At 44.0% G+C, this 27,033-nt stretch overlaps 1 protein-coding gene across 10 annotated transcripts in view; it reads left to right on the top strand.

The window, feature by feature from the left end:
• Asator (tau-tubulin kinase asator) overlaps positions 1-27,033 on the top strand; it is a 225,378-nt gene that overhangs the window by 111,108 nt on the left and 87,237 nt on the right. Inside the window, exons 1-2 of one of the 10 annotated variants that reach the window (XM_071594506.1) lie at positions 13,950-14,011; positions 14,135-14,260. The exons of 6 other annotated variants lie outside the window; for them this stretch is intronic. The gene's annotated coding sequence lies outside the window, so the exon portion shown is untranslated. Of the gene's footprint in view, positions 1-5,999; positions 6,041-13,949; positions 14,012-14,134; positions 14,261-14,430; positions 14,527-15,029; positions 15,121-27,033 lie in introns of those variants that run through there. 3 more of the 10 variants (XM_071594508.1, XM_071594509.1, XM_071594507.1) reach the window with 3 other exon arrangements.

The raw sequence follows: 27,033 nt of genomic DNA on the forward strand, positions 1-27,033 counted from the left end.
TGCATATGCCTGACAACATAAATAAACAAATTAACTACCTAGGAAATACCGGAAATACGAAACCTTGTTTATCTTAGCTCTTGAAAATAAAATGTTCTTGTTTTTTTCCGAGTACCCTGGATTTATCCTTACTGACTATGAGTGCTCCGCCCCGCCACGGAAGTCGTGAAAATATCGCCCTCGATGTCTACATCGAACCTAATCCCTCTGGCGTTCCAGGTTAAACGAAATACGTCCATTTCTAAATGTAGGAAATGCCATATATTTTGTTTAAGACCCATTTAGACGTGCTATTTCATGTTGGTGTTATTTCACTCTAAAAAGTGGCGCGTAATATTGCGAGTAACCAAGCAGTTGTTTTCATTAGGTTACGAGTCATATGGAGCTCATATCTTGCGCTCGAGAATCGTTCGTCATGCAATTATTTTTTCAGAGTCGTAAATGGCATCCGAAACATTATTTCTCTTCCCGCAGAAGACTCCGAAATGAAACATGAGCCGGTGTCTATTTTTTTCCATGGATGTCGCACTTGATGAAGGTTGTAAGCGAACGCAACATATATTCATCAGATCTTTCTTTCTCGCGCGACCACGGTTTTCAGGCAATGCATCATCGCGGTCAAAAGCGTTGGATGAAGATTTAACGTGATTTCTTTGCATGCTTTCAACCTTTTGCGTATTTCTTTTTGGAGATAGCGTCGGAGATAAAAACTCCCCGCTGGAAGGCATCCCTCCTGCTTTTGCAAATTATTCATTCCGTTCGTTCGCCCGCCATCCATTGTCCTCGGGAGTCGATTGCTCCAAGCGCCACCTCCTCCAACGAGTGGGCCGAGTCGTTGAGAAGTAACTGCAACTTAAAGACAAAAGGCCAATAAGGAGTGGGTTAGCGCTGTTCACGACCTCCTCCCTCGTCTGGTCCAGCATTTGTTGGGCATTGCACTGGAAGAGAAGGCGGCAGGAGTGACCGGAAACGGGAAGCGTGCCGGCAGAGCTGAAAACCAATCTCATGGATATCTGAATTGAGGGTGGCCTATCGATGAGAAAGTCCGTCCGGAAAGGAATAAAAAAAAGTTTAAGCGTGCCGTAATAAGGAAGCAAAGCCATGCCCGAAAAAATTACAGCTTCAAATTTCAATTAGACCATTCATTTTTTTTTAATTGTCATTGGTCCGCTCAGAAAAGTGAATGTGTTTTATTCATCACGGTTCCGTGGATATTCTACGAATCCATGGCGATACTAATATCCCTTCGTTCGTGCTTAGATAAGAGTATCGCATTCATGGAATAATGATCTACTTTCCACGAAGGCACTCTTTCCAACGTCTCCCACACGCGTTCCGAATACTTTGCGCGTGGCGGCGTGTGGTTGGTCCTATGGTGGGCGATGGTTCATGCGAAAAATACGAAATTTTATACCCGTTGAAAATTTTCAATTGGAGGAGTAAAAGATTTGAAGTAGATGAGCTATGGATGGAAGGGGAAGGTGGGGAGAGAATTCCGAAGGGACGGCTTTGGAGGGGCAGCGTTAGTAGGGTGGGGAAAATGTAGAAGGTGATGGGGGTGGAAGGGGGATGAAAATATAATTGGAGCAGGGTAATTAATGCCTAATATTGATTCCTGGCAAATTCCAGGAATCCAAGAGCCAGATGAAGGATTGCTCTAATGTTTTCAGTTTCAGTGGAGGATCAGAGGGTGGGAGGGATGCTATGATGGACACATTATAGCATTTATCAAAGGGAGTGTTGTGTTCGGAGGCGTGTTTGGGGATAGGGAGCATATCAATTAGGGAAGAATTCTTGCATGAGGCTCGGTGGTTGTTGATTCTGATATTGAGGGGTGTGGTGCACTGCCCAATATAATAGGCAGGGCAAAGTTGGCACTTCGGGAGGGTCTCTTAGTAAATAAGTGGAAATGGAATGGAAACCGATGCCCTCCACTGCATCACGCTTCGGGCCGCTCCAGTGGAGAAAATGTGAAAACGCTTCTCCGTTCTTTGAATCGGAGACATTTGTGTGCATTCATTTTTTGCCAAGAAACTGTTTCCATGTTTTAAATTGACAGAAAGTGATTTCGATATCGCCAATATATCGGTGTATGGGAACAATTTGACAATTTCGAATGAGATTGAATAATGCTAGAATTCCTCCGTTTTTGCAGGTGTCATCTTCAAAAGAAAACTATGAAATTTGGAAATGAAAGGTGCCATTGTAATTAACCAGTGGGAATAAATGACATTACTGGCTTAGTAATAATTCATCGTGGAATTAACAGAGAGCGCGGAGAACTAGGAAGGAATATCGTAATTAATAGACATCCTTGTCTCTTGTTGTGTCTTGTCTTTGTTATATATATATATATATATATATATATATATATATATATATATATATATATATATATATATATATATATATATATATATATATATATATATATATATAATTAAAATGGAGAAGCGGGAGATAGTACTATCCTACAAAAACACAGAGAAACACATACAAATGAAAATCACTCGTATTTATTTCAAATTTTCGGTGGCCAAATCATCTCCTCTAAGGGAAGATTTCCTGTTTATGTGGCAAAATACACATTCAAACCTGACATATGGCGAACAAATATTCAGTTACAAGGAAATAGATATAAGGAAAAAGTGATAGGAATACATATAAAAGAAAGAGAGGTGGGGAAGGCGGAATTGAGCAGATCACAAGTGCAAAAATATTTCCTTGACCGGGACTTGAACACCGGATCTTTCCCAGCATTTCATATAGACAACCTGAACCTTTTTCACTTAACCGTCCGAAACGCTTATCCATCACTCCTACCCAACATTCATCCTTTATCACCGACTTTAATTTCTCATGACCTCAAAGCATCACCTTCATTCAAATTTTAACAAATGCTTTATCCTCTTCGAAGCTGAACACAACCACTTCCCCTCATCCTATGCCATTACATTAAACCTCATCATTCGTCCAACTCTCTCTCCAATGTTTAATTTTTCATCCGTTTCCATGGTGCCTACGTCAATGGTGCCTACTTCAATATACGCACCTCCCTTCACCAAAGGGGAGAATCATACGAGGCCACAGCCTCCATACTCAAGCAATAATTTCCTCTTTGCCCTTCTGGGTTGCAGGCATTATTTTCCTCCCCTCTGGCTCCTTTTGGCCAAAAAGGTGCGTTGATATAAACCCTCCTTTACTGGCTGGGCCCACTTCCTAAGTCCAAAATGCAGCCTGATTACGTGCGTAGCTACGCCCTTCGCGATTCAAGGCCGCCTCCGATATTTACAAATTCATGATCTTGTCGCTACATTTCATAACAACTAAATTGTGGTCTGAGTCCGCATCCGCTCCCGGGAAGCTGTGCGAATTTATCACACTGTTCCTAAACCTGTGTTTAACCAGAATATAATCTAGCTTATACCTTTCTGAGTCACCTGGCATTTTCCATGTATACCTGCGTCTTTTTGGTGTCTAAACCAAGTGTTGGTGATGACTAACCCCTGTCTCCTGCGAACTCAACTGCTTTCTCCCCGCGGTCATTCCTCGTACCTAAACCGTAGTCGCCCACCTCATCACCATCTCTTCCTTCGCCTACCGTCGCATTCCAATCCCCCATCACTATCAAATGTTTCCCTGCGGGGACACACGCGATTATGTCCTCTAACTGATCGTATATCCTATCGACCTCTTCTTCCTTATGGTTGCTCGGTGGCATGTATACCTGAATAATAACCAAGTTCGTCGGTTCTGCTTTTATCTTTACTAGTAATTATCTATCCGTTACCTGCTCTATGTTGACTACGCTTCTTCCTACCTCTTCATTTAATACTATGGGAACCCCTCGTTGGCTCTCGTCCCTTGTGAAATCACTTACTGGCCGCCCCACTGGGGTCAGACGTCATTGTAGCCGCCTCACTGAGGAACAGTCGCTGCGTGGACTACCTTTGGTCTGGCTCCTTTCTTTCGACCTATCTGGCATGGGTGACCCTACCAGGAGCAATTATTATTACTTATATTATTATTTTATTATTCCCGCCAGCACAGCTCTAGGGGTCATTGAAACGCACAAGCCCTTCCACCACGTCAAGGTTGTAGTCAGTGGAGGAATATATATATATATATATATATATATATTATTCCTCCCACTGGTGGGAGGGGATATATAGGCAGTCATATGATGCATTCAGTTGGCTTGATTCAGTCCGGGCGGTTTAAATGATTGGGCCACCCAGATATGCGCCATCCCGCGGGTTCTCACCTCTGTTATACAGGCCGAATAGGTATGGCTTGTTTGTATAATTTGGGGAGTCCGTACAACCTGGGGGCGGAGGGGTTCATTTGGATTGAACTAAATTTTTCCCCAGTATTGAAAAACTGACACTTGGACACTGCACGTTTCACTTCACTTTGGAAACTCGCGGTTGGGTCTTTGGATAACGGAGTAATAGGATTGTTGTTGATGAAATCTAGGCACTTCTCCCCTCCGCCCCCAGGTTGTACGGACTCCCTTCTGTAGAAGAACATCTTTTTAATGCTGACAATCAGCATAACAAAAACGTGGGCTGTTGGTTTCGTTACGTGGACGATATACTATGCCTATGGACCGGAACCAACCGACAGTTAGACTCCTTCCTTAATTTCCTAAACACACTTCTTCGGAATATCTCCTGCTACAAGGAAAAAGACGTCAATGGCACCACGGCACCGGTGAGATTGAGTGAGAATATCATTCGATCCTTAAAACCCCCGTCGCAGCCTCCGATCATGTCCCAACTCCACAATACCTTCTCTTGATTGCTACGGAATACATTTATTGATATTAAATTGAATGCACGTCATAAAGCCATAAGCGCAGTTTTCCATCTAAATGTCGGTTTGATTGGTAATGGTAAAATTCACCCAATACTAAGCCCAACGGCGTGAACACATTCAGGGAATGGACGGGGGCGGGGCAGGGAATCCGTATCCACTGATTTACACGTAATAATAATGAAAAAAAACCTTTAAAAGACTATTTTTCGAATGCGCCGATCCGGTCCGATATGATATATTTTCCATGCCAAGTGGTCAATGCATTTAATCGTCTTCGCCAATTCCGTTCGTGCAATTCCGAATCCGTTGCACAACTGACGGTCTGCGTGGGCAGGTGATTGAGACATCTCTTCTGCGGGGATCACACGTGTGCTTCCGTAGGAAAAAATAAACATCTTAGATAAAATGCTGATCCTCTCTAGGCATCGGATGCTTCAGAGTTTAGAAGCGTCATCTGAAGACACTGAAAAATAGTTCCCAACAAATAAAACAAAAAAAAACACAAAATTGTCTCCCACAGAATTATTATTTTTTTCGATCGATGATTCACCCACGCAACCTGATAGAATCTCCACGCTGATTTGGATTTGGGCCCTAATTGACGTAATCACCAAAAGCCGAACGTTCATCGAAATAATTAGTTCGAATGATTTAACTGCGTTTCTTTCCACCGAGATTATAATGAGTCACAAACAGTTCCAGTTTTTACTCTGTGGAATTCCTTCACGATGAGGGTAAAAAATAAACTTTACCCTTCCAAAATAAAACTTATTGTGTTTATTTATTGCGTATTTATTGTATTTACTTTATTGTGGAATTGTAAAGTTTCTTTTTTACCCTCATCAAGTTTGTAATGGGTCACAAATTTGTCCACAGTCCGCCATTAATATATATCTCGAAGGTGCGGGCCTCACATCTTAAACAGCATTGAGCGTAGTGTGGAGCGGGTCCGCATTCCGGCGTCTCCGACTGAGTATCGGAGCGGAGCGCACACTTTTTCCCTCCTGATCGCACAAATCCATCAACGGTCGATTCCGAGCCAATGAACGGTCCCTGGCGCTTTAAAGCGCCCCCTCGGGTGAGTGTTTCTCGCGCCGAGGGACGTTGTCGACTGGGCACTCCAGTATTCGCGTCCGCCCGCTTTCGAGTCGAGAGATGAGAGGGAGTGACAATTTTAGGTCTCAACCAACGAGTCGACCAAAGTCTTCGATCCGACGCAGGCGTACGCGCGTTGAATCTCCAACTAAATATATATATATATATATATATATATATATATATATATATATATATATATATATATATATATATATATATATATATATATATATTTTTTTTAAGGTAATCTACCGGTTAAGGTAGGTTTTTCGATGGACACAACTACCAAACAAATATTTTGTGACTACTAACAAAACACAACCCTAAATTCTACTCTACACCAGGTCCCTCTTCATCTCTGAGTACTTTCTTCCGCCCTTCATCCCGTCCAACATCCCTATCCTGTTCCTTCCCTTTCCTCTTTTGCCCAACATTCTACCCTCTATCACAGTCTTCAACATCCCACTGCCGGTCAACACCCCCTTCATCCACTTTTCCTGCCTCCATAGGATTGCTCCCAACAAACACCTCTCTTCGCCCACCATACCAAGTACTTCCTCATTTGTTTTCTTCTCTGTCCATTTCACCTTCACCATTCTTCTCCACACCCACATTTCAAAAGCTTCCAGTCTACGTCTATCCTCCTGCTTCAATGACCACGTTTCCGCGCCGTACATAGCTACGCTCCATATCAAAGTTTTTACGAGTCTTTTCTTAACATCCTTACTTAAAGTCCCCGTCATCAACTCCCTCCTCCTCGTGAAAGCCTCTTTGCCTAGCGCAATTCTTCTCCTTACGTCCCTACTACTTTGACCGTGTTGGTCCAAAACACTACCGAGATACGTAAACTGTTCTACCTGCTCTAGTTTTTGCCCTCCTATTTTAATGTTAAGCTTGCCCTTTTTCTTTCTAGAAAATCGCATAACCTTTGTTTTATTAATGTTGATTCTCATCCCATACCTGTCGCACTGAATTTCCAATTCACTCAGCAATGCTTGCAGCCCCTTGGCTGACTGACAAACTAAAGCTTGGTCATCAGCAAACCTAACTGATTTTACGAATTCCCCGCCCACTTTCATTCCTACCTCTAGTTCTTCCCATGCCTCTTTGATCATTTCCTCTGCATACAGGTTGAACAGCAACGGTGATAATGGGCAACCCTGCCTTACACCCCTTCCTAACACTGCCCATCCTGACTCCCCGTTTCCCACCCGCACCTGAGCAGTCTGAGACATGTACAGGTTGCGGATTAGCCTCCTTTCCCTCCAATCTATTCCTATTTTCTGCAATATACTCATTAGTTTTTCCCAATTCACTCTATCAAACGCTTTTTCGAAATCTACGAAACAGGCAAATACCTCCTGGTTGTGTTCTATATTCCTCTCGATTAATAATCTCATTACTGCAATGGCATCACGCGTACCTCTCCCCTTCCTAAACCGAAACTGATCATCCCCTAAGTAATCATTTGCCCTACTCTCTATCCGTTTGTTTATGATCCTGAGAACAACTTTAGCTGCGTGGGATATCAAACTAATTGTCCTATAGTCCTCACATGACGTGGCCTTTACCTTTTTCGGAATCGGAACTAAAACTGATCTCACAAAGTCTTCCGGCCAGATTCCCTCCTCATATATACTAAGAATCAGCCCATATAGCCTCTTCCTCCCACATTTTCCTGAAAATTTCAGTAGTTCCGCAGTGATGTTATCCACCCCCACGGCCTTTTTCAGTTTCATCCCCCTTAATGCCCTTTCTATCTCATTGTCTAGTATGCCTGGACCTAAGCTGTCTTCCTCTACGTCATTTTCTTTTTCAATGTCTAACTGTGTTGGTCTGAGTTCTTTACTATACAGTTTTTCTATATACTCCTTCCATCTCTCTTGGATCTTTCCTGCGTCAACTATTACCTTACCCGCCTTATCTCTAACTATTAGCATAGCTCTTCCTTTCTTACTTCCCGATAACGATTTAACTTTGCTGTACAGCGCACCGATTTCACCCTTCCTCTGGAGACTTTCCATATCCTCGCACTGCGTCTTCCACCATGCGTATTTTGCCTTATTTGTTGCCCGCCTCAATTTATTGTTCAAATCTTTGTTCTTCATTTTGCCTAATTCTGTATTTATATTCTTCCATTTTCGCCGCTCATCCATCTTTGTAATCATCTCATCCGTGATCCATGGTTTCCTAGTCCTTTTAGCGTTAACGGTTCCAATAGTGTCTTTTGCGGCTTTAGACAACCCTTTTTTGATCATTTCCCATTTTTCTTCGATATTAATAAGCCCTTTACCATCCTCCATTATTTTCTCTACCGCCTGTTTGTATTCCTTCCTTTTCAACCCATTTAATGCTTCTACATTCCATTTTCTAACTCGCCGCCCCTGCCTTATCTTTTTGAAACGTACGCTACATTTCATAACAACTAAATTGTGGTCTGAGTCCGCATCCGCTCCCGGAAAGCTGTGGGAATTTATCACACTATTCCTAAACCTGTGTCTAACCAGGATATAATCTAGCTGATATCTTCCTGAGTCACCTGGCATTTTCCATGTATACCTTCGTCTTTTGTGGTGTCTAAACCAAGTGTTGGTGATGACTAACCCCTGTCTCCTGCAGAACTCAACTGCTTTCTCCCCGCGGTCATTCCTCGTGCCTAAACCGTAGTCGCCCACCTCATCACCATCTCTTCCTTCGCCTACCGTCGCATTCCAATCCCCCATCACTATCAAATGTTTCCCTGCTGGTACACACGCGATCATGTCCTCTAACTGATCGTATATCTTATCGACCTCTTCTTCCTTATGGTTGCTCGGTGGCATGTATACCTGAATAATAACTAAGTTCGTCGGTTCTGCTTTTATCTCCACTAGTAGTATTCTATCCGTAACCTGCTCTATGTTGACTACGCTTCTTCCTACCTCTTCATTTAATACTATGGCAACCCCTCGTTGGCTCTCGTCCCCACCGCTGTATATTATTCTATACTTATCACTCCAGTAATCCCCGCTATCTTTCCATCTCACCTCGCATAGACCTAAAATATCAATATTTCCCCTTTCCATCTCTCGCTTAACATTCTCCAATTTCCCTGTCCTCATCATTGTCCAAACATTCCACGTTCCTATTCTAACTAATTTTGTCTTCTTCTCCTGCGTCTTCTGTCCTGCTGCTGCTGGTTTTCCCTTGCAAGGGTTTCGTGGGATGACGACCGCGGAAGCCTTGCCTCCCCCGCTGCCGGGCACGACACACGGCCGATTGGGCCGAGCCCCGTAGTTGCCAGGACTCAAATTATCTCTATTGTCCATCATATTTTTCTAGGGAATGATAATTGAGGTGGTTTCCCGTTGCCTTCCTCAATAGTGTTTTTAACGTGACACCATCACTTACTGGCCGCCCCACTGGGGTCAGACGCCATTGCAGCCGCCTCACTGAGGAATAGACGCTGCGTGGACTACCTTTCGTCTGGCTCCTAACCTTCGACCTATCTGGCATGGGTGACCCTACCAGGAGCAATAATTATTACTCCCGCCAGCACAGCTCTAGGGGTCATCGGAACGCACAAGCCCTTCCACCACGTCAAGGTTGTAGTCCGGGGAGGGATATATATATATATATATATATATATATATATATATATATATATATATATATATATATATTAATATTCTAATGACGAAATTGTGAATACATGCACGAGTAATATAACGGGGGTCAATATATTAGTCGACAAGATTGTTTAGTTGGAATTGCACTGTGAATGAGATAGGAATGTCTATAAGAGCCAAAAAATTGATTAGTTACCCTAAAAATCATCCCTCATACTTTGCGAATACGGGTAGGTGAATTGCAAATGTAAACTTTCCGAATCGTAGTTTTGTTTGGTGGCAGGTGGGTGGGCCCCCAAAGACATACGAAGAAAGGACACGTTTAAGATGGCCTTGGCCAATTTTTTGCATTAAAAGAGTACGTCAAAAGTATTAAATTACTTGAGAATCATTCGTCCAAAAATTAGCATCGATAAATCTTCAATTTCGATGGCAAATAATCAAAGGACCGCAATATCGGATTTCCCTCTATTTTCAGTTTATATGCGCCGATCAATGTGTCTCATTTCAATTATTTTATATTTAGTACTTGTTGTTCAAAACAAAAAATGTTTTTTTTTACTCAGAGAACGATATTTCTTTCGATATGCCAAATATTTGCGAACTTGACTTTCATTTCGTGGTCAAGTGCGTCTTTGTAATATTACCAGTTAGTCCAAAAATTCCTTTTGAGTAAGGACGCGCAAGACCGCGGATGTTACCACGACATATTAATTTTAATGCATAGAAAGTTATTAAATTTGCGTAGGAACATCGATTTTTCTCAGTTCATTCTTCTCTTACGCAATTACTCTAAGTTTAGCATCAAGCTGTACCGTTGACGTAACGGGTTGTGAGGTGAAGGCCATTGATTAGAAATAAAAGTGGCGATTGCCAAAAATGAGGAAATGGGGAGGATACCAAAGGTGGGAATACAATATGAAAATTATGGTGCGGTTGACTCGGGAACCAGGAAAAGCGATGGACACCAACAGGATTCGCGATACGTCGGCCGCGGGAGAATATGTTAACGAATATGGAAGAAAAGAGATAAATGAGCAGAGACGGGAGGAGGACGAAGGAGGTGAAAACGGACATGGGATGGGAGAGGTAATGAAGGAAAACTTGAAACGTACGGAAGAGAAGGAAATTCGATGAAAAGAGTACTTCGAAGGAACGAGGAAATGTCAGTGGGAGGACGCACGGCATTAGGAGGAAAGAGATGTAGTAATCCATGTATGGGGTGAATGGTTTTAAACGATAAAAACGAGAGACGAAACTGGGAAATGCAAAAGGGTTATCAAAAGAGACTCGTGGAAAATGGAGAGAGTAAATAGGACAGATTTGAAGCGCTAACTCATGATAAATTTCGGGTCATCTTGGATGCGCCAAACTGGGTACGGGAAAAGAGAAAATGTATCCGAATAACAACCGCAGTTTATAAAAGCAGTCAGGGAGTATCTGAGCAGAATTAATCAATTATTTAGGGAAAAGTGAAATGAATACCAAACATTCTAGTTCTGCCTCGTGCAGTTTACGAGGGAGATGTTTGTCGAGTATTTCCCGAATATTATTAAAACTGCAGGATGCGAGGGCCATTGTGTCACGTGCTTAATTTCGAAAACGGCAACAATTGACTCAAAATTAGCAACGAAATGTCGAATCGGGTAGACAACTAACTAGGCTTAAGTTAGGATTTTTAATGTCATCGTTTGAAGAGGAAGTGCGACGCCTTGGCAGTAATGTAAAAAATGAATGCAGGGCACAGGATGTCGGTGTTCTAATCGCGCTCTTTCCAAAAGAGTGTGGACAACCGCATGGAAATATTACAGAAATAAGAGTAGGCTGAGGAATACCATACGTCTGATTCTAAATACATATATACATGCATGCATGTGCCTGAATCAGGATGGATAAGTTGGGCCAAAATTATAAAGAATCATGATGGGAAATTACAGGCGGGTTGGAATACTGGGTCGACATTTATGGGTCATATTTTTTTGATACTTGCACGGGAAATATTCGAAGAAGCACGGGAATGACTTCGGATAGAAATAGCGTCGGTGCAAAACTGAGTGAGTCAGTTTAAATTAGAGATTAGAAAGTTTAAGTCAGTCATTCGATTGAGGGATTGCAACCACTGTCGAGTGCATCACAGACTCACTGCACTAGGCATTGATGGGAAGAGGGTGAATCATGGCAGCAAGCGAAAGTAAGAAAACTATCAGGACGTGGAAAGACAAGATCTGCTCTAGTTTTTGCCCTCCTATTTTAATATTTTGCTTAGCCTTTTTCTTTCTAGAAAATCTCATAACCTTTTTTTTATTAATATTGATTCTCATCCCATACCTGCCGCACTGAATTTCCAATTCACTCAGCAATGCTTGCAACCCCTTGGCTGACTGACAAAATAAAGCTTGGTCATCAGCGAACCTAACGGATATTACGATTTCCTCGCCCACTTTCATTCCTACCTCCAATTCTTCCCATGCCTCCTACTGTCTATCCTTTTGTTTATGATCCTGAGAACAACTTAAGCTGCGTGGGATATCACACTTATTGTCCTGTAGTCCTCACATGATGTGGCCTTTACCTTTTTCGGAATAGGAACTAATACTGATCTCACAAAGTGTTCCGGCCGGATTCCTTCCTCAGAGATACTACGAATGAGCCCATATGGCATCTTCCTCCCAAATTTTCCTAAACATTTTAATAGTTCAGCGGGAATGTTATCCACCCCCACGGCCTTATTTAGTTTCATCTCCCTTAATGCCCTTACTATCTCATCGTCGAGTATGCCTCTACCTAAGCTGTCTTCCTCTACGTCATGTTCCTTTTCTATGTCTAACTTTATTGGTCTAAGTTCTTCACTTCTAAGGTCTCGTCTCGTCGTCTCGTAACGTCAAAATTAATGAAATAAAATGAAAACTCGTGTATAGTTGTAATTAGTAAGCGCCATTCGCCTCGCAGTGAAAACTGAAATTTGCTGTGATGACTAATGGGAGATGAAATTCCACGACGGTGACCAACCACAACCTCCCTCGACCAGAACACCCTCCTGCAGTAGTGTGCGGGGATATTACTACTTCCTCGCCAGTGACCAACTAGAGACACACACACACAATCAAACCCAAATGGGATCCTTCTCAGGGTTAAAGGGACTCCGTTAAGGATACCTTGGATGTTGAACAGATACAGGTACAGAACAGATATTAAACAACTTGTGCCACTCAAATACTGTGGTTCGGCTTAAGGCAATGTCCCCATAAGCCTGCTTGATCATATCGAGGGTCTCAGTTGCCGTCTTTCCGAGTTTCGCACAAAACTTCACGGAATAACATTGCTCTAAATTCAGATTCATTTTTTTTTTCGACGCGGACAAAAAACTTGCTTCATTAAAAACGGTGTCCTCACACAACAACAGCCCGCAGGCGAATAAGGTTGGTGTCGGTCTGGCCAGGCAGACCCCCCTCCACCGCTCCGTTCGCGCCAGAGAAAATCAGTCCTACCACTTTTGGGTGCAACCCTGTACACATACTCTCCGTGACTGTTTATAAGAAATAAATTCCGCGCCAGGTAGAAACATAGAGCTGACATACTCACGAGCACTCTGGAAAACAATCACTCACTCACACATACTCACACTGCTGCTCGGAGAATATTACTCAAATTGAGTAAATTTAGCAAAAGACGGGAAAGGACGAGAGTGTGCGTCAGATACGCGTATTTCGGCCCAAATATAGCCATCGACAGTGAACTAAGGGAAGAGGAGTTGCTCAGTGAGTGAGCTCAGTTAATGGTAAATATACGTCTAGAATGTTAGAATGCTTAATTGGAAATCACAAAAAATGGAACGGGGTGGCGCGGTGGCTATCGTACTGGCTTCCTATCCAGAGGGTCCTGATTCCAATTCTGTACCCGGCAGTTTTTTCAGTGTTGTCCCTATTTGAGGTGCTTCGTGGAGGAGAGCACTTTGAGAGAGTACGCTGTCCGTCGCATGGGACTTTAAACCCCTTGGCGCCTTTCGCCAATAAGATTATGTCAATGCCGACGCCGTGTTTCTCTCTCCGCCCTTCCTTCATTCCCATCCAGCCATGATGGCTAAAATTACCTTACCGACTCCCATTAAGCCACTGCTACAACTATAACCCGTCCAAAGAATGATATATTTCAGTCAATTAAATATAATACTTTTCCTAAAAGTGGCCCATTAAAAAGAATGTTTCTGAAAAAATAAAAGGAAACCTGCAGAGGCATGAAATGTTAATTATTATTCAATTGGCGCTGTACATACATAAATACCTGTTGTTGAAAGCCAGAAAAATCATTGAGTGTGCTACGAGAGCTTTGAAACTCCCGCCGCCTTGTTGCGCCTTCATCTGTTCGAAATCCATATAGTTACACACTCATCCGCTAGATGGGATTTTAGCAGTCGCAGCCGTTCACCAAGTTTTATTTCAGAAGGCTTAAAATGGCTGCTTCTGTGTCGGGTGAGGAGGGTTGAGAAGGTAGGAATTCGTGTTTTATTATTCATTTAACTGTTATCACTCGTTTATACTTTTTGAGTGTTTTACTTAGTAATGCACTGTAGACATTATCTGTTAGTTCGTTGTTCTCTTATCCCAATACAGTGATGGACACGGTAGTCGATTCACTCGTAAGCAAGATATTCGTCTGCTACCAGTGGAAGTTTGGTGTGTTGTTCCTCGTAAGATGTTTTTCAGTTGGAACATCAACTTCTTCTCACAAAAATGAAGGTATTTTGGAGCATCGGTGATGTGTGGTTGGATGATGTGCCTATATTTATTCATTAGAGTTGGTTTCGTCGGCTTTTCTTCCGCCCTCAACGTGCCTCGTTACATTTTGGTGTGCACCAGTGATGTTCACGGGCTTGACCGTCGGACAAATCGAGGTACTAATCGTTTCTTGTGCTGTCTAACCAGAAATATTAGCTGCTGTTGAATCCCGACGTTTAGTGTGCATGCAAGCACACCTTAAGGAAACACATTACTGTTGAGAAATGGTGAATATATGGTGTTTTATGGTCATAATTGCTAGGTATTAGGCATTGGTGATTGCAGAAGATTCTGTCATTTCTGATTGAGTGTGAATTTCGAATTTCCCTCTTTTGGCGAAGTTACATCAACGCGGATACGTCCCGCCGCTGCGGCAGTGTTGACAGATCAATAGATACTCTCATTGCGATATTGAAGCGTCGGCCCACGACGGCGCTGCCCGCGCCCCTTAGAGAGGGAGGAGTCGTGACCTGGGTGGGGCTCGAACCCCAGGACTTCTCCCAGAGCAAAGGAAGGACTGACCTTGCTAACCCCTCTTTACCCTAAATTTGCCTTTTGCAATCGTGCTGCTCCTTCCCCTTCTATTTCTCCCTCAGCTGACTAATGATTTAACCGGATGTGGGCAAATGGCAGGGCTACTTGGTGGCTCTCTGGACACAACTGATTTTTGTGCCTTCCGCTGACGGCTTTTTGTCGGAAATGTTTCCTCGGAAGAATTATCTCAGTTGAAGCCTCAATGCGACCCTCGGTGACGACCCGTGCCTGATACGCGACTCCATGCCACTATGATTTTTTTCTTTCGTCACTCAAGGTCGGCCTGGGTATGTCATTATTTCGCATCGTTTTGCTTTAAGGTTTTCTTTGCATTTTGGTGTAAGTCTTCTCTATTCATCTTCATTTTCTCAGTTTACGCCATCGCGTGTCCTTTCTACTCCGCCATGTAATCCGTTTCGTTCGTGTAAAAGAGAGAATTGTATTGGAGGGCATTGCTACTTATTAAACAGCACGCGATCTCCTGAGAATCACGCGAGTTGCGTTAAATCGTAGGGAATGGAACGACCCTTAGAGTGGTGTCTTAAAGTAATTGTTGAAATTCAATAGTTCGAAATTACGCGAGAGTCGGATTCGTTAATCTTCTCGTAAGGTGCCCGTGGAGTTTCTACTTCAAGTTGCTTCGATCAGCCATCGTCAGTGCTGGGATATGTTTCGTTGGTTTGAATATATTAATTGTGCATTCACAGCAGCTGCCTCGGTTGCCTAAGGTCTGCCAGAGCAAGTTCCCATGACGCAGCGCGGAGTCGGATTACGAGTTCTTCTCCTTGTAATCCCAACTATTTTCAATCGTTGTAATATTAACTGTCTGGATGAAAATTTTTGGTGACATTTCAGATAAGCGATCGATCAAATGTGCGTGTTTCCCCAGCGGCATTGATTGTGTTCCCTAGGGATATTCTTTCACTTTAAATTGCCTCGATTAACCGGAGAGTTGTCGAGGGGAAGGAGCCCTGTGGCCGGAAGTCGGGTGTCCGGATGCGTTTAAAGGTGCCGGCGGTCGTTGTCCATAAGGATACATTCCTAACAGACCCATTGTGTTTCCAGTTGTGGTGTATGACGACGGCGAAGGGTGATGACGATGTCGTCTCGGGCCAATCTTATAAGGAGACATGGCGAAGGGCTCTGGCCGAGATTAACCTCTCCTTCTCCAGCCGTCTTAATAAAAGTTGCATGAATTAATCCTACTCAAAACGAAGTTTTTGAATGTCCCCACAGCCACCTCGTCTTTCGTTTGTAGTGCTGTGTCATACGATCGTCGCGTGAATGCAGTTTTCTTTTTATCGTGGTCCGAAATTTTGATTTGCTGACATATTTGGAGACATTCCGCATCGTGTGATTGGATTAAACCGCGGCGAAATACTTTTTGTGAGTAGGACAAGGACTTTCTTCACCCAAGGAAGGACTCATTCCTTGTCTGTTCAGTAAGGAGAAGGAGACGTGTCTGGGGAAAATGGATTGCATGGGTGTAGGCCTGGGCGGATGGGTTTTTTTGCTGAGTGACGGTTCGGTTGTGTAGCCCAGACCAGATGGTGTCGTGAGGGTGGTGGATGGTGAACCATTTGCGGTGTCCGTTTCGCGTGGGACTCCGCCCAATTCTTCTTCCTATTGCACTCATTACTTCGGCTCTTCTTCAATTCAAACATCGCGTAGTCATCCAGTGTCCGTTGGTAGTGACTCACCGATTCGGCCGTTTCACCTACATGTTGTAATCAGTCCCTGGTGAACTTATTTTAGCAAAATTTTGCGTCAAAACACATCTCTATGTATATTTTATTATTTTTCTGCAAACTCGATCATAAATCGGAGTTGTTATGAACTTGACAATGTTGTCTGCTATCTCACCATTAGGGCAGCTTACATCGAAAGCTCTGAACATTGACATTCGAAAGCAATTGAGCTGAATGCACACGGCTAAGAAGGTCTCGGACATAGTTCTCCTTCAACAAAAAGAGAAAGATACGCTTGCGGGAGATAGAAAATTGTTGTTGGGAGTTGTAGTATTATTCATAATTAATGATTATTGGCCGTTCTTAATTTTAAATTCCCTTAATATTGAGTTGCGTGGTCGTCATATAGTTAGTTATGTTGTAGCGGTGAGAGTGAGAGGCCGAACTAGGCGCTCCTTTTGCCATTCTGTAGGTTTCAATGTCCTCGGCGTTGTTCAAAATCACGTTAAATTATTTTTCATCCTTGTGATTCGTCGCGCGTAGATGAACCCCCCTACCCCCCCCACATATGGTGCCATCGTTGGATCTGCTTGTTTATTTTATTTTATTTATTTATTTATTCAGTATAAGTCCGAAAACAGCGCATTCTGGCCTTTACATCGAACTATTAACAACGATAACAATGATCACATTTACAAACACCCAAGCCCTAGGTGGAGGAAAAACTCACCCAGGCGGGAATCGAACCCGCGACCCTTGGAATGGCAGACGAGGACGTTACCCCGCCGCCACCGGGGTCGGACCTCTTCGGCTAGAGTTTTTCAATTTAACATTTTCGCGCTTTCTCCCCCGAGAGAATTCCAATGCGCGATGCGGTATTCGTCTGTGGGTTCAAATCCGCGGTGACCCCCGCTCGTCTCGCCCCCCCCCCGACGCCGCAGGAATGGGGCAATTCACGTCCGGGTCGTGGACCCACAGTTGCCACTCGTCCGAATCTCTCCAAAGCGCAGAATGACTTCGGAGCACGGATCCCGATGGTGCGTGTCCACGCAGGATTGGGAGCGATCCCCATAGGGGTCTCCCTCCCGGGTGCGTTAGGTCTCTTTTCTCCCTTTCCCCGTGAGCGCAGGTTGTTGGCCCGGCCGCGCCCGTCATACCCCGCCCGCCTCCCCATTCACTGGTCGCTCCCATCAGTTCACCTTTTTGGAGTCGGGATTTAGACGCGTGTGTGCGAGCAGCCTCGTTCGGAGCGAGTGTTGCTTGCTTACTCATGCTAATGTGGTTGGAGCTCTGGAGGAAATTGGGTGGTGGAGTCCTGGACATCGAACGAGTGATGTGTCGCCTAGGAAAATATATATTTTTCACGTGCTATCCGTCGCTGTTGTTGCACTAAATCGCCTGTGCGTGTGTTGTTTGATAGTTAACCTTCAGCCTTTTAGCCAAAGTTATCGGAGCAGCTGGGTTGGGTATCACTCACGGAGCGAGGGCTAAATTTATAGATTGAACACCTCTTGCACGTGAATTGGAAGGGCCCCTCTTTAGCTGTGGTATTGTTGAAAATGTATTATCACCCCAATCCTACCACAATAGGAGGGATAATGTCAATAAAATCAGAGAGATTAAATGTAGAACATATAGATTTAAGATTTCAGTATTCCCAAGAACGATAAGGTATCGGAATACAGTCGTCCAACCGCGGTAGGGAGGAAAAGTAATCGGGTCAAAAATTAGTGTGGTGTGTGTATTCACCCCCTGCCACACACCCCAGCGGTGGATTGTAGGGTACTATTTAATGTAACCGTTTAATGCCACCAGACGAAGTATTAATCTCAGTTGCCATGGCTTTAAGTTTTCTTGACCGGCCCAAGGGGTAACATTACAATTCAAAGAGACCTTGAGAGCTCTCCCAAGACGAGGATCAACCTTCTCAGAATCATCTCCATTTTTTTAGTTTCTATTTCTCCTTAGCGTGCTGATGGATGTGGTATTGCAGCGAGAAAATAGTGCCATGGTTATTAAAGTGGTGTTGGGGCTTAGTTTCCGATCGGTTTATGTTTTTTTCCGAAAAAAATCGAAATTATCTCGTTTCCGATGAAAGTTTGCATTTCAGCCTGATTCGCAATCCGCAATTTAATAGATCGCCATGAAGAAATAGCGGGAGAGAGTCTTGAGGTTAGTTGGTCCCGAACGAGGGAAGATTTTTAGCGTTGAATTTAATTTACCAGAAAAACAAAAGTTTTTTTGATAATGAGGACCTCTTGAACTTAATATGGTAGACGTTTTTAACGACTACTGCTGCAATTATTTTTGACGGTTTTTAAACACCCTACGAATCGCCTTTCAATCTCCTCCCTCCCTCCCTCATGCCGGTCTCCCTTCGGCCACCACCCACCCTCGACGTCTCTCCATAATTCCTCCACCCTCTTCCTAGCTACTTCCCGACTTCGACCTCGGATATTACAACTTACAACGCGATGCTTGTCGTTTAGTAGCCCTCCGAGACTATTGATTCCGTCCGTCCACCGCCTGCTAGTCCACTTCTCAAAATCCTCTTCATATACGCTCCTCATCCTCTTGACATCATTTTTTGCACTTTTCAATTACGGTGTTGAATTTAATCTAACATTCGTGTCTTGAGTGAGCTTTTGCTCTGCGTCTATACCCTTGCTTCAACCACTCCCTCGCTCAGTTTATGAATGCTTCTTTGGCTTATACACACTCACATATGCAATGGCGTCTGCCCCAGTGGGGCGGCCATTGAGTGATGGTGTCACATTAAAAACATTATTGAGGAAGGCAACGGGACACCACCTCAATTATTATTCCCAAGATAAATATGTTGGACAATACAGAGATTTTGAGTCCTGGCAACTACGGGGCTCGGCCCAATCGGCCGTGTGTCGTGCCCGGCAGCGGGGGAGGCAGGCTTCCGCGGTCGTCATCCCACGAAACCCTTGCTACGGAAAACCGGCAGAACAAGGACAGAAGACGCAGGAGAAGAAGCCCAAATTAGTTACAATAGGAACGTGGAATGTTAGGACAATGATGAGGACAGGGAAATTGGAGAATGTTAAGCGAGAGATGCAAAGGGGAAAAATAAGTATTTTAGGTCTATGCGAGGTGAAATGGAAGGATAGCGGGGATTACTGGAGTGATAAGTATAGAATATTATACAGGACGAGAGCCAACAAGGGGTTGCCATAGTTTTAAAGGAAGGGGTAGGAAGAAGCATAGTCAACATAGAGCAAGTAACGGATAGATTATTACTTGTAGAGATAAAAGCAGAACCAACGAACTTGGTTATTATTCAGGTATACATGCCACCGAGCAACCATACGGAGGAAGAGGTCGATAGGATATACGATCAATTAGAGGACATAATCGCGTGTGTTCCCGTAGGGAAACATTTGATAGGGATGGAGGATTGGAATGCGACGGTAGGCGAAGGAAGAGATGGTGATGAGGTGAGGAACTACGGTTTAGGCACGAGGAATGACCGTGGGGAGAATGCAGTTGAGTTCTGCAGGAGACGGGGGTTAGTCATCACCAACACTTGGTTTAGACACCTCAAAAGACGCAGGTGTACTTGGAAAATGCCAGGTGACTCAGAGAGGTATCAGCTAGATAATATTCTGGTTAGACACAGGTTTAGGAACAGTGTGATAAATTCCTACAGCTTCCCGAGAGTGGATGCGGACTCTGACCACAATTTAGTTATTATGAAGTGTAGCGAGTTTCAAAAAGGTGAGGCAGGGGCGGCGGGTTAGAAAATGGAATGTAGAAGCATTAAACGGTTTGAACAAGGAGGAGTACCAACAGGCTGTAGAGGAAATTATGAAGGATGGTAAAAGGCTAAGTACTATTGAAGAAAAATGGGAAAGTATCAAGAAAGGGTTATCTGAAGCCGCAAAAGACGCTATTGGAACTGTTAGCGCGAGAAGGACTAGGAAACCATGGATCACGGGTGAGATGATTACAAAGATGGATGAGCGGAGAAAATGGAAAAATGTAAATACAGATTTAGGCAAAATGAAGTACAAAGAATTGAACAATAAATTGAGGCGGGCAACAAATAAAGCAAAGGAAGGAAGGGTGAAATCGGTGCGCTGTACAGCACAGTTAAATCTTTATCGGGAAGTAAGAAAGGGAGATCAACGATTGCAGTTAGAGATAAGGCAGGTGAGATAATAGTTGACACAGGAAAGATCCAAGACAGATGGAAGGAAAATATAGAAGAACTGTTTAGTAAAGAACTTAGAATAACAAATTTAGACGTAGAAAATGAAAATGACGTAGAGAAAGTTGGCTTAGGTCCAGGCACACTCGACGATGAGATAGAAAGGGCATAAAGGGAGATGAAACTAAATAAGGGCGTGCTGGTGGATAATATTCCCGCTGAACTATTAAAATGCTTAGGAAAATTTGGGAGGAAGATGCCATATGGGCTGATTCGTAGTATCTCTGAGGAAGGAATCCGGCCGGAAGACTTTGTGAGATCAGTATTAGTTCCTATTCCGAAAAATATAAAGGCTACATCATGTGAGGACTACAGGACAATAAGTGTGATATCCCACGAAGCTAAAGTTGTTCTCAGGACCATAAACAAAAGGATAGAGAGTAGGGAACATGATTACTCAGGGGATGATTAGTTTGGGTTTAGGAAGGGGAGAGGTACGCGTAATGCCATTGCAGTAATGAGATTATTATTGGGGGAATATAGAATACAGCCAGGGGGTATTTGCCTGTTCCGTAGATTTTGAAAAAGCGTTAGATAGAGTGAATTGGAAAAAAACTAATGAGAATATTGCAGAAAATAGGAATAGATTGGAGGGAAATGAGGCTAATCCGCAACCTGTACATGTCTCGGACTGCTCAGGTGCGGGTGGGAAACGGGTAGTCCGGATGGGCAGTGTTAGGAAGAGGTGTAAGGCAGGGTTGCCCATTATCACCGTTGCTGTTCAACCTGTATGCAGAGGAAATGATTAAAGAGGCATGGGAAGAACTGGAGGTAGGAATGAAAGAAGGCGAGGAAATCGTAATATCCGTTAGGTTCGCTGATGACCAAGCTTTAGTTTGTCAGTCAGCCAAGGGGTTGCAAGCATTGGTTCGTTAATTGGAAATTCAGTGCGACAGGTATGGGATGAAAATCAATATTAATAAAACAAAGGTTATGCGATTTTCTAGAGAGTAAAAGGCTAAGCTAGACAGTAAAATAGGGGGGCAAAAAACTAGAGCAGGTAGAACAGTTTACGTATCTGTGAATATTGTGGACCAACACGGTCAATGTAGTAGGGACGTAAGGAGACGAATTGCGCTAGGCAAATAGGCTTGAACAAGGAGGAGGGAGTTGATGACAGGGACGTTGAGTAAGGATGTTAAGAAAAGACTCGTAAAAACTTTGATATGGAGCGTAGCAATGTGCGGCGCGTGCGAAACGTGGTCATTGAAGCAGGAGGATAAACGTAGACTGGAGGCTTTTGAAATGTGGGTGTGGAGAAGAATGGAGAAGGTGAAATGGACAGAGAAGAAAACAAACGAGGAAGTACTTGGTATGGTGGGCGAAGAGAGGGGTTTGTTGGGAGCAATCCTATGGAGGCAGGAAAAGTGGATGAAGGGGGTGTTGACCGGCAGGGGGATGTTGAAGACTGTGATTGAGGGGAGAATGTTGGGCAAAAGAGGAAAGGGAAGGAACAGGATAGGGATGTTGGACGGGATGAAGGGAGCTACTGTGAAGTAGGATGTTATGTTTTGCTAGGGGTCGCAAATTTTTTAATTAGTAATTATGTCGTCCAAAAACCTACCTTAACCGGTAGATTGCCTAATAATAATTGTATATGTATATTTATATATATATCTATATAGATGATTTCATCGACGTAACACGGATGTGCCGAATAGTACACTACACAGTAACAAACAGTATAGAAACTCAAAAAATATCACTCGCACGTTATTTCTTGATAATTTCGACGGAATTCTACTCCGTCTTCATCGGAAGTTATAGAAGTAATCATTACTTCTCTATCTTCCGATGAAGACGGGGTAGAAATCCTTCGAAATTATCAAGAAATAACGTGCGAGTGATTTTTTTTTGTTTTTCTATATTGTTTGTTACTGTGTAAAATATATATACAGGTATATATATATATATATATATATATGTATATATATATACCCTTATATATATATATATATATATATATATATATATATATATATATATATATATATAAACATGTATATAAAAGAGGTGTACTTGGCAACTCGATGCTGTAACTTTGGAATAAGATTCCAAGTTCCCACTAGCAAGGTTCAAACTAACGGCTACGTACACAGTTGTCTGTCCCTGGTTGGTAAACCAATTTTGAATGTATGGTTAGTAATAAGAGCCCGTGCTCGAATGGTTTGTGCTCCCTAGCGTTTTTAAGACGTCTTTCGCGTGGTCCTTCACTTCGGGCGCGTGTACTTCCAAGGACCAAATGCTGCCGTGTGCAGTCGGACGGACCTTCCCCGCCGTGCTTTAGCTCGTTCCAATCCGCGTTGCCTATTGCGACGAGCGGGACATCTTGGCCCGGTCGATGGTGCGCTGTAGTGCCGGGGAATCGGGGAGGTTCCGGCCCCGCATTGATTGATGTTGGGCGTGGAGATGTCCTCCGCTCTCTCCTGCACTCTCACTGAGCGCATTGCCCCTCCGAGATGGTATTTTGGAGCGAGAAACTTGCCTAATGCTTAATTTAGTAGCAATTATATTGATATAGATCCTTGACGAATGAATGACCGTTCGAGTCGCCGATAGTTATTGCCAATCGGCAACTGATTTCCTAATCTTGGCCAATCCTCCACGACGGCCTCTCTTCTCGAGGGGCCTTCCGACCCAATGTCCGTCTTGCTTGTGCCATTCCAGTTGTTAATGACTTGCGTTAAATCATGGCAGCGTTAGCGAAAAGCTGTTTCCTTCTCTCTTAGCCATTACTTTTCTCAATCGTTGAATGAGTAATGCGTCGTCTTTTGGGATATTTGCTCGTGTTTTCACTGCAAGGGCATCGCCCTCGGCAAAGCAGCTGGGAATTAATGTGTCTGTGCCTTGCCTTTTCATCATTGGTCCGCCGAGTTAATCTTTCTCGTTTGATAAACCCGTTGCCTGCGGTGGTAACCGAGTCTCTTGGAGAGCTCATTTGGAATGCAGGCTGGTTGTTTTCATGCGTGTACCTAACCTAATTGCTTACGTTTCTCGTATCCGACGATGAATTTAATTTCCATGGCGCCCCATCCTCGCTTCTCTTTGCTCTGCTGGCTGGGTTAGCCTTTCGTCGGGGACTGCCTTCGCGTGTTCTAGAGAGAGATAGAAGGACATACTGGGGAAGGGGGGGACACCTAATCCCATTTATTTCCACGTGTGTATTGTCTTGGGGAGTATAACGAAGATCAATGGGCTCATTAGATTTGGCGGGTATTAATGAAATGGCACGCTAAGTTTTTATTCTAGCGGCAGAAAGGACGACCTGGGGACATTGCCTTCCTCATAATTGTGGATTCGCCAGGGTTTCCATCGTTTTAATTACTCAGCGCCGATGTCCAGGGGATGTCTCGTCTTATTTGTCTCGCTTATGTCGATGCTGCCGAAGCACTGCCCTTGCACACTCCCCGCCGCCTCGGGCACTCGCTTCTATGGGCAACTGCTCCATTCATGCGACCGTCTTATTTTCGAGGGGGGGCTCCCTCTCGCATATCTATGATACACACACATCTCTTCATCTCTAGCGATGCTAATCGAGAGTAGGGAGACATTCTTAAACCAATCTGATGCAATGCGTTTCCTTGTCAGGTTCTTCTTTTTTCATTCATGCGCTTGCCAAATTCGATGGCGAATGCGAATAATCTTTTTTCATTTGCCTCTCCTTAGTTATTCGCGTGCGTCAACTTTTTCTCTCTGCATAAGTCAGTTGCCTGAGCAAACTTTTTAGACCGTTAATCAGAAGTTAATTTAACCCCCTGGCACACATCCTAGCGGTGGTTTTCCGGGAACTAAAAAACTACAAAATACAAGTCGTTCGAATCGATTCTTGTGAAATGCCAACGCCAAATAAATGGAGCAGGACCTGATTCCTCCTCTTGTGTTTATTATTTTCTCGGAAATGTTTTCCACGTGCGTATGTTCTGCTCCGACCGTATAATATACATATATTTGCACTCATGCCGGTACTTGGGTATTTTTTTCCATTTTCCGTAAAATTCCCCAGAACCGAAATTCCTCCTGGGGCACTCTTGAGAAGAAGTGAAGTCGTGCTCTTGAAGCGTGTTCTCAATTCAGGTAGAATTCTGATGGGCCGACCAAGTCCGATTGCTGCTGGTTATTCTCGCCCGTGTCATTCCTTTTAATCGGCCAATTTATTAACATGGACTTACCCTCAAGTATGTCTCGTTCTTCTCCCCAAAACTATGGAATTGTTCCGTTTAATAATTACAACTTTCCCAGCTCCGTAAATGTAATTTGAAGTTGAGGTTTAGTTTTCGTAATGTATTACGTCAAAATTAATGCCACAATTCCATCTCCGTGTTGGCCGAGTAGATCAGAGTTAAGTGTGTGTTTGTTTAGCCATTACTTCGTCCCAAAAATTCGCAATTGTCCGATCTCGTGCCCATTTCCGTCTTCGTTCGTGAGATTAGGTCTTTTCGCTCTGTTCATATCCTTCATCCCCGTTCGTATCACAGGGGTGCAATTAATATGTTGCCTTATAGGACAGCCCTAAATTTGAAGGTCAGCGTACGCGCGGTGATGCTCAAGGTTTTCTCGATGACACGAGATCTATTCTTGGGCTCGACTATTTCGACAAAGATTCGCTGATTCTATTTTCTCCAACCTTTCAGTCTCGCTCCCGATTCCATCTTTCGTTTTCGTCTTCTTTGACCATCAAGGGCATTTCGCCTTTTGTTCGAATGTCCGGCTTGGGCAGTTGGGAATGACCACGCCTCTCATTCGCAATGCATTTGCGGCCAACCGCTGCCGAGTGAAGAGGGGGACCCGTGCTTCCGTGAAACTTACGATTTGATGGAGCACCGATTAAGCACGGGCCAAGCAGAGGAGGAGGTCGTGCACAACGACGTGATTTCGAGCCCTCCCCGGCCGCCGCGAGTGTTGCCTGGGGAGGTGGCGTGACACAAATGAGTACGCACTTACGCCCCCGTGCCCCACCCCCCTTTCGTCCGATTTCATCTCTTCAAGTTGCTTCGTTCTCCCGCCACCGGTCGTTTTCTTTGCATCGAAAAGATTCTCATTCTTCATGGTATGGCCGTTAGCCCGATCATTCCGCTGGTGGGTGTCCCTCGCGCCCGCCCGCCCGTCCGTCCGCCTTCCCCGTCCCTTCCCACCGCCACTCGTCCTTCGGGGGGGGATCGTCCCTTCCCACCTCCACTCGTCCTTCGGTGGGCACCGTCCCTTCCTACCACCACTCGATGATGCGCCGACGATCCCTTCAATTTTTAGGCGGCTTGAATAAAATTCGTTGAAGGCGTTGCCTGAGGCCATTAACAGTATCCCTTTTTCCATAACAAAAACGGAAAGTGTTTACTTTTTCTTAGTTGGGTTTTCTGTAATGATTACAGTTTTTTCTACTGTTAAGAGATGGCAGGTTTTGCTGAGAAGGCAATCACTGTGAGTTATGAGATAATTATACGCGAGTATCATAAAGACGTGCGCATTGAGTTACTCAGTGAGCAGGAATATAAAGGAAATTATCGGGGTGTGATTACTATTTAGTTATCAGGATTAAGCTATGAATTACGGCGGTCAATGGGAACTTGTTTTAGTTTTCAGGATGCACCTAAACCCCATGCATCTGGCCCATGCACTGCTGCTGCCAATATAACCATAAAAAAAACCATAAACACAGTAATCAACCCGGAGGTCGTATTGGTAGGTGATGGCAGAGTTCACCCAGTACTAAGCCCTATACGGCATGTGAAATTCACACATCAGGGTAGAGGGCCCAGTTCCTTTCCCTGCGCCAGTTATGGTTTCCCAGAAAGATCTGGTACCCGAAAAATCACATAGTTTGGGTGGAGCTGCAGGTGCCCAAAGACTTGCCCGGGAATCGAACCCGAAACCCTCCTATCAGAAGTCCAATGCTCTACCCGCTGGACTACCGCCACCCACTGCTACCAATAGACTAATTTAAATTGTTTTCGAAAAATTTCAAAAGAAAGTTTCGATTCTCTTCTCTAAATTTTTTCGTTGCTATTCGTTCCGGAAAACTGTGTTATGGGCGCCGCTTAACCGCTGATATAATTGCATAGACAGCAGTGAAATGAATTTCGAAATTTTGTGTGGATGCGACGGAGTCGGAATAAATCTCAAGGGATGTCTATTATTGAAAGACAAGATCTGCGTCCGTCCCCGTACTACCACCTTGACGGGGTGGAAGGGCTTCCGCGTTCCGATGACCCCTAGAGCTGTGCTGGCGGGAGTAATAATAATTGCTCCTAATAGGGTCACCCATGCCAGATAGGTCGAAG

The sequence above is a fragment of the Hetaerina americana genome, unplaced genomic scaffold (assembly GCF_022747635.1).
Source record: "Hetaerina americana unplaced genomic scaffold, ioHetAmer1.1.p SCAF_62, whole genome shotgun sequence".
In the NCBI taxonomy this organism is placed as follows: Eukaryota; Metazoa; Arthropoda; class Insecta; order Odonata; family Calopterygidae; genus Hetaerina; species Hetaerina americana.